Here is an 8483-nt window from a genome sequence, read left to right as displayed (position 1 = left end):
TTTGTCTGGTCATTATATATGTGTTCCTTCTCTATTATTGCTTTTTGAATTTAGATATTTCTTGTTGGTTTAGAAATTGTTTATCACATAATCTCACTATTTTCATGCCCTTTTCTATTGGGGTAGGGTGGTGGCTTTCTTGCTGAAGTTGTTCTGAAAATATTGAGTGGCTAGTGTCATATTTCCATGCTCTTTTGTGTTTCTTATGCCATGTTATAAAACTTTTGCCTGTCTGTCCTAAGTATAAAGCATCATAAACTGTTACATTGCATTTAGTAAATGCCAGATTTGTAGTGCATGTCCTCTTTTAGACATTTCTGTAGAGAGTTATTTTTTTGGTATACTACTTTTATTTCTTGTTGCTTGAGGATGTTCACAATTCTGTGTGTCTGCTTGTTTCTGTATGTGAGTGTATACCAGCTTGTCTGTTAAATTTCTGTGCTGTGCCCATGATGGGTAGTGGTGTGTGTTTGTCGTGGACCTCTGGATTTTGTGTTTTGCTTTTTTTTATTTCCATGTGTTCTGGACTTTTGTACACTTTTGTTACTAGTAATTGCTGATGTCCATTGTTTTTTGCTACCAGAATAATTATGCCCATCTCTTTATTATAGTTTTTGTTCTCAAGTGGTACTACATTTATTCTGTGGATCATATATCTGAGAGAAGATTCCTTTTGGGCCTGGGGTGGTTAGATGATTGACGTAATAGTGAGTCTGTTACGTTTCTCCTGTAAATGCTGAATGAGTGTTTATTGGATGTATATTTAGGAAGTTTAATTGGCCTCTTTGTTTACTCTCTAAGGTGAACTTTATGTTCTTGTGTAATGTGTGTATACCTGCATGCAGCTGTTCTATTTTATTTTCTGGTGCATCTACCAAGCAGAGGACGTCATCCTTGTACCACCACAAATACAGTCTAGTACATCTCTAGTAACAAAAGTGAACAGAAGATACAAGAAAAAATCACGCAAATTCAGAGACCTCCAACACACGAAACACACACAGATCATTATCACCACCACTACAATGCCAGGGCACAACAAAGAAACTCATCAGACTAGCTGGTTCACAGTCACATCTAGAAAGAAACTGACACATATTTGGAACATCCTCAAGAAACAAGGAATCAAAATAGTACATCAAAACAATAGCTCTATACCGTCGTACGTAAAAAAGAAAGATCACACTGACAAATACCAAAAACCTGGCATTCGCCATCTCCATTGTTAACTGTTGTAATTCTCTGTACTTAGGACAGACAATGAGAATTTTTGAAATAAGGTATAAGAAACGCAAGCACGGAAATGTGGCGCAGCCATACAACATTTGCAGAACACCTCGTGTATGGAAACCAACACCCTACAACAATACAAGAGGCCATGAAAGGGGTAAGTTTCAGTAAAAAGAAACATTTCCTAAACCTGCAAGAGACTTCCAAATTCAAAAAGAAATAACACAGAGGAAAAATATATTAACTGATGAAGTTTAATTGGCCTCCTTGTTTAGTCTCTAAGGTGAACTTTATGTTCTTGTGTAATGTGTGTATCCCTGCATGCAGCTGTTCTATTTTATTTGCTGGTGCATCTTCCAAGCAGAGGACGTCATCCTTGTACCACCACAAGTACAGTCTAGTATATCTCTAGGCACAAAAGTGAACAGAAGATACAAGAAAAAATCACGCAAATTCAGAGATCTCCAACACACGAAACACACACAGATCATTATCACCACCACTACAATGCCAGGGCACAACCAGACGTTATTTAAACTAATAAAACACACTGTAGAGGAAAAACAACTCCCCTGGACACCACAAAATAATATCACAAAGTAGGCAATATCCCCTCCCTAAGCCACGCACTACTCTGCCATGGTGAGGCGGTGAAGCAGTAATTCACACACACGGAATTTAGGATAAGTTAGCTTCCTTTACACACACACACACACACACACACACACACACACACACACACACACGCACTGAGGAACAGGCGACGTTTCCACCAATAACAATCCAAACAAATGACGAACGCATCCTGCAGTAGCAAAACAAAATATACGAAATGGCGAGAATGGGCCGTCCAAGGTTCATGGATTGTTGCTGAACAAACCAAACAAAACCAGAACAAATTTTCTTTTGGAAGCGAAAGCTGATTCTGGATATTAATATCCTTGCCAGTGGGTTTTCCACGTAGAAGAGTAGAATTTCCTACATCATCTGTTAGGGTTCTGCTCATTTTACCATTTCGTACTACAAAATTATATTCTATACATACCCAGTAATAAGATGCAAAGGATGGAACACAGCATAACAGTTCTCATACATGTTCCGCACACTGCAGCACGTTGCAAAATATTTCTAGGTTATCACATATACTCAAGCATAAGTACATTAAATATAGCGTTCCAGAATTTTTGATTACTGCAGCTGAAGTGCAAGAGTGACGATAGCAAATATATAAACACAATGATGTTTAAGGAAGGCTGTTTTTATGATCGTTAAAAGAAAAATGTTAGGAGGGGGTTTGCTGCTTGCTGTAGGACCATAAATAACGGACACAGGCCCAAAAGTTTCGAAAACGGTAGTGCAACCGAAGATGCTGGTCAGAAAGAAGAGCTATCGAGCAATCGTAGAGAAACCAGCAGCTCTTCAGCATTACTAATCCAGTACTTGACAGGATTGTAGTTAATTGTTACTTCAGGAGAGCTTGGAAGCCTGGCACATGGAAGTTCTTTCTCAGACCTGATAAGCGCTTATACTCTATTAAACAAAATTCTGCGCATACACCCATACTCTGCATAACAGATCATAATTTTTACAACACAGGTAACCTAAAAGAACGCGGAGTGAACACAAATTCATGGTCTGGCGCATTCGAAGTAGACAGCGTTCATGCACAATGACTACACACAGTGGGATCTACAGTAAAACTACGGGATAATAATCCCTATCTTCAGATATCAAAGGCGGTTCATCAAGGTAACAGCTTACAGGAAAGGCTGCATCCTGACTGATAGAGTGTGGCCTTTTAATTTATTCGTAAGAACTAATAATCTTTAAAAAATGGAGAATGGGTATAAGTGTTAGAATTCACTAAGTGGGGAATAGTGTTACGAAACACGCTGAACTAGTATTTACTCGTTTTTCGGCGAGCAACTAGCACGTGTTTGCATTCTGTGGGCACATGGTCGGCTAGATTGAAGACAATAGCCCACAGTAAAGTCAGTCCCACAAATATCATTGCACACACAACTGCGCAAGCAAAATAATGCACAAAAACGGAGACACATTAGCCAGTTTTTAGGTGCAGCCGTTGACTGGAGATCGAAGACAATACAGAAAAGCTACCTCGTTTGAGGTGGAAATCCACGTAAAGAAAAATCAACAAATGGGAAAGCAGATTTCAGCAACCGACTGTACCGAATGTACTTAATTGAATGGGTGAACAGTACCTGAAGAAAACAGCTCTGCATGCAAGGTTACTAATACGTGCTTACCCTCGAGTCATTACAAACCACAAAAACACCCTAACTAACGAAATGCGGGTTGCGGAGGAAGACCGACATCAGTGTCTCTACATTTCAAAACCTCTTTTGTACTTTTAATTACATTCCACTCGCAGTCATACAATGACTAAAACGTAAATAACGGTAAAAAACACGCTATCACATTTTTGCAGTTCATGGTTTGTAACTGAGGTTCACGGGCTTTAAAAATACCGTCAGTTCTGAATGATCATTAAAAATTATCGAATGATAGATATTGTATTACGATGCTGAAATTCTATACTATCATGTGAGGGAAAATCAGATTTTTTAACCCAATAATATCTTGAAAATCGTTTGAGAAACGTTGGGGAACCAAACAGTGAAGTATGAGGATGAAGGCTAAGTCATTCAAAAGGAGAAGAGGAATCCCGTCAATCAATAGACGATAGAGGCACGGAGTCGATATTGTGAGTAAATCAGTAACTATTGTTAGAAAAGTGCGTGGGATATTTTTTTAAGTGGCGTCCGAAGCACATGAAGTCTGTTTGCTATAAGTCTCACATTTTAGATACGGAATATGAGCGCTCTTCTTTTTTTCCAAACAAGTTCCTCCTTTCAGTGCCATAATGCCTTAGTTCTCCTTGATTACTGCTAGCAGGGATCCGCTAAGATAAATGGAGAAGTACACGAGCTTTTAATTTAAAAGATACACAGTAAAATATGTTTCATCCATTAGCAACGACATTAGTTTGCCTTTATTTTAGACCACATCAAGTTAATGTGAGGATGATTTTTATTAACACCCAATGACCAACACACTCACCTTTCTTTGCCCCATTACTAAGAATTCTAGAAAGAAGCAAATATATAAATGAAAAACACACGAACATGGATATTGTACAGTATTGATATTTTTAGTTTACCTGTTTGGGGCTTAAAAGGCCATCGTCGGACTATCATTATCAAAGACTGGTGAACAACTTTGTAAGATGTTACACAAAGGAAGTTTTATACAATAACAGAGAAATAGGACCAGAACTTTTTCTTTGTCGCAATAAATGGTTGGAATTCCTCTATAAATTGCATTAATAAATATCCTTTATTTATCGGTGGTGACTCGTTCCCGATATTCTGTCAATTCTCAAACAATCCATCTTCGTAAGTACTTTAATACAGTCAAGAATGCATCAAGTACAGTTTGAGAATGAACACACGGTTCGAAACTAGTCAGCATCAATACATCAGTCCGGAACCGCGTGACTGAACGGGCGTAGGTTCGAATCCTGCCTCGGGCACGGATGTGTGTGATGTCCTTAGGTTACTTAGGTTTAAGTAGTTCTAAGTTCTAGGGAACTGATGATCTCAGATGTTAAGTCCCATAGTGCTCAGAGCCATTTGAACTATTTAGCATCAATACATAAAGGCTACATCTTAATGCAGCTTACTTTGGAATTCAAATCATTTATTTCAACACAGTAAATGTTTCCTTTGACAGTACAATTGTAATATGAATGAAACTACTTAGGCGAAACTGCAAATAAATGTGAAAGCGGCAAACCCGAAAATATTAGGACCAAACATTGAGAAAACTGTGTGTATGTATGGCGATGTGACACAATGAGAGGAGATCAATATGAGAAAAATTAAGTCGTACTGCACCTGAATCTAAATTTTCAACTGCTGAAAGCACTACATGAACGGCGGCTTTACTACTTGAGTACATTTATTGACAATTACTAAGAAACAACGGACACTTGCTAGGAAACAACGGACACGTGCCACAGAATATCGTACAAATGATAGTAAAAAGATATATAGAGAGCGCGACATAACTGCAGTGAAGCCTGTGCAGATTCACATTGTATGCCTTCGATAGTTTATGCAGTACGGTGTTATACGAAGGTTGTTGTGGAACCAATAAGTGCAACATTCTATAATGTAAGGCAACATGTCCGCATGACATCATTTGAGTGTGTACGATCGTGGAAGAGCAGCTGAATGGCCCGAAACCGGGCAAAGTGTCGCTAATGTGACCATGGTAATGGATGTGTCTAGAAGTGTCATCTCGTGATTAAAACAAGGCCACTGAAGGTGGAAATGCTAAGTGAAAGAATGCTGGTGGTTTTAGACGGGCCATCACACAGCACGAATATCGATACGTACCCTTATTGACAAAAAGGAACAGAATCTCATCTCACTGCTGGACAGATTGCTACAGACTTGCGACCACTACCAGTACTTGTGTGTTTGGCAGAATCTTTTTGTGTCGGTTAAATCAGTGTGGACTGTATTCTTGGAATCTAATTAAATGCATCCCAATTTAACCACACCATCGAGAGAAAGAATTAGTTGGTGTAGGGAGCACTTTGGTTGGTGTCACCAACAGTGGTCCAGGGTAAAATACTTTGATGAAACCCGCTTCACGGTGACAAGTGATTCTGGTCCCAAGTTAGTGTGAGAGAGAGGGGAGCGTGATACACACCACACAATGTGGTGTGCACAGTTCCTATGCCCAGTGGCCATACACCTCTTCCGTATCTTCGCAAGACGTACCGTTGAGTAGCAGCAGTGTTGCAGGGAGATTATTTTGGATCATGTCTTCTGTTTAGGGTTGCGGTAGGTCCGACACTCTGTGTATCGGCGATAATGCCCGCCGACTCGAGGCCACTGAGGTGCTGGACACAATGGAAAGCGAAGATACTGAAATTGTGCAATAGCCTGCTTACTCCTCAGACTTAAATCCCAGTGCATGCCTGAAATACTCTTGGCATACCTGTTTCTCAACTAACATTCCCTTTCCCGAACCGAGAAAAGGCTGAAAACCATCTTGAGGTAGGAGTGGGACAATATCCCCCAAGGACTCCTCAACAGTTTGGTAGCCCGAGTGGGGCGTATGCCTTACTGAGAGGCCTGTAACGACTATCGTGTTGGGAGCCTGACCTGTGTCAAACATGGGCCTTGCTTTGTCTGTTGTCCTGCTTACCTACGCAGTGAAATCGGTACCATTTCTCGTTGTAAATGTACCACTCCACCCCTGTTACGTATGTAGAGCGTTTCATTTCGTCCATCAATGCCTATGATTATTCTTGTCTAATAACGTCTCCGTTTCCTAGCAATTTTCAAGCCGTGCGTAAAGAATTCTCTTATCATGAGAAACCAAATACTCTAGAATTGGTTGCAGTGGCTACTTACAGACCACAGAGGCTCAATAAAATAGAAATCTCGTGACTTTAATGACCAAAAAGAGATGTGACAATTCGTCCGCGTGCTCACAAAACCATTAGTTGACGAAGTGAGCTTTTTGAATAGCGTCCTTGGCGTTTTGTATCACACCATCAAAACTGGGGAACAAACGCTTGGTGAGCCAAAATGATCATATAATCCTTCGCTGTAATGCGACCTTGGGAAGTACCAATGGAGCCCTTAGAATACTACAATATGGCTGCCCAAATCATCACGAAACTCATGTCATATTTCTCTTATGGGACGTAGAGCCAGCAACAAGTTGGAAACAGTGTGCAACAAGACTCATCCGACCAAATATCTTTCTTTCATTGCCCCATAGTCTACGTGTTATAGCTTTGTCAACACCCTTCCCGTTACGGGTATTCGCATCACCAGTAAGTGACTTTGGAAATCCAGCTGGTGCTGCAGTTCATGTGCTGTTTTGGTGCTGAGAGGGTTCGCGAGTGCGATTTACAGTTCTGCAATGACTTTTGCAGCTGTAATGCACTTATTTTGCCCCACAGTTCTCTCAGATAACCACATGTCACAATGACTCAGTATAAAATTACGTTCGCGTTGCGGCTTGTCGGATGATGATTCTCCGCTTACGGCGTACGCTGTATAAATCTTCGATGTGGTGCGTCTCGAAACACCAAACCCTTCGACTACCTCGGTTACGGAAATACTCACCATAAAAGAACGAACAATTTGCTTATGTTCGATTTCACTGAGCTCCGACGTAAAGTCCTCACAACTAGACGGAACATGTTCTGACCACGACTGAGACTTGTATCGTATTGAGGACGTCGCACAGGTATCGTTCCTGGTCAAATATAACAGCGAAACCTGCGTCTGCATTTCGGTTCGAGCATTTATTTCTTACAACCTCTGTATGTTTTCCATCGGCTTTCATTACAACATAATTCACATGTAGCACCCAATTCATATCGTTTAGTCGTTATACCTCTAAATATTTAAACGATTTCATGGGAACGTGAAATAAATTATGTGTTAATGGAATATTTATCACGCCTTTAATTTGCAGGGCAACGGCCTTGTCGCGGTGGATACACCGGTTCCCTTGAGATCACCGAAGTTAAGCGCTGTCGGACGTGGCCGGCACTTGGATGGGTAACCATCCAGGCCACCATGCGCTGTTGCCATTTTTCGGGGTGCACTCAGCCTCGTGATGCCAATTGCGGAGATTCTCGACCGAATAGTAGCGGCTCCGGTCGCAGAAGACCATCATAACGACCGGGAGAGCGGTGTGCTGACCACATGCCCCTCCTATCCGCATCCTCGACTAAGGATGACACGGCGGTCGGATGGTCCCGATGGGCCACTTGTGGCCTGATGACGGAGTGCTTTATTCGCAAGTGATCAGTGGGGTGCTGTCATAAAATCCCCTAGTGCCTGCTCAATAAATACATTCCTTGTAAAGGTCTTGGTATTTCATTTTATCGAAATAGCATGTATATCCTTGCTATTTCATGCGTGGGTACATATGGGAAAGCCATCCTCATGGTGCTTTTGCCCATGCTTGAATGTCGGAGAATTGTCAGTAGTGCGGCATAATACCGTTTGAAACCTCTCCTGAACTAAACTGCTTCCCGTAGCTTGGTAGGAGACGGCTCTCTAAGAAAGCAGTACGAACTTTGAGAAAGGCAAGGCTGTTGCTAAGGATGGTCAGTGTTGTGCAGGTTAAAGATAATAAAGTTCGTCCTGGTGCTGCCTAAGGTACCTGACTTGTCTCTCCGCAGTCACTTGTCT

General features: G+C 41.1%; 1 pseudogene; it reads left to right on the top strand.

Annotated features, from left to right (window-relative positions):
- Nucleotides 1-7758: 7758 nt before the first annotated feature.
- On the top strand, nucleotides 7759-7876 carry LOC124556167 (annotated as a pseudogene).
- The last annotated feature ends 607 nt before the right edge of the window (nucleotides 7877-8483 follow it).

This window comes from Schistocerca americana, chromosome 1 (assembly GCF_021461395.2).
Source record: "Schistocerca americana isolate TAMUIC-IGC-003095 chromosome 1, iqSchAmer2.1, whole genome shotgun sequence".
In the NCBI taxonomy this organism is placed as follows: Eukaryota; Metazoa; Arthropoda; class Insecta; order Orthoptera; family Acrididae; genus Schistocerca; species Schistocerca americana.
The sequence above is the reverse complement of the archived record's forward strand: the minus strand, read 5'-3'. Positions and strand labels throughout refer to the sequence as shown.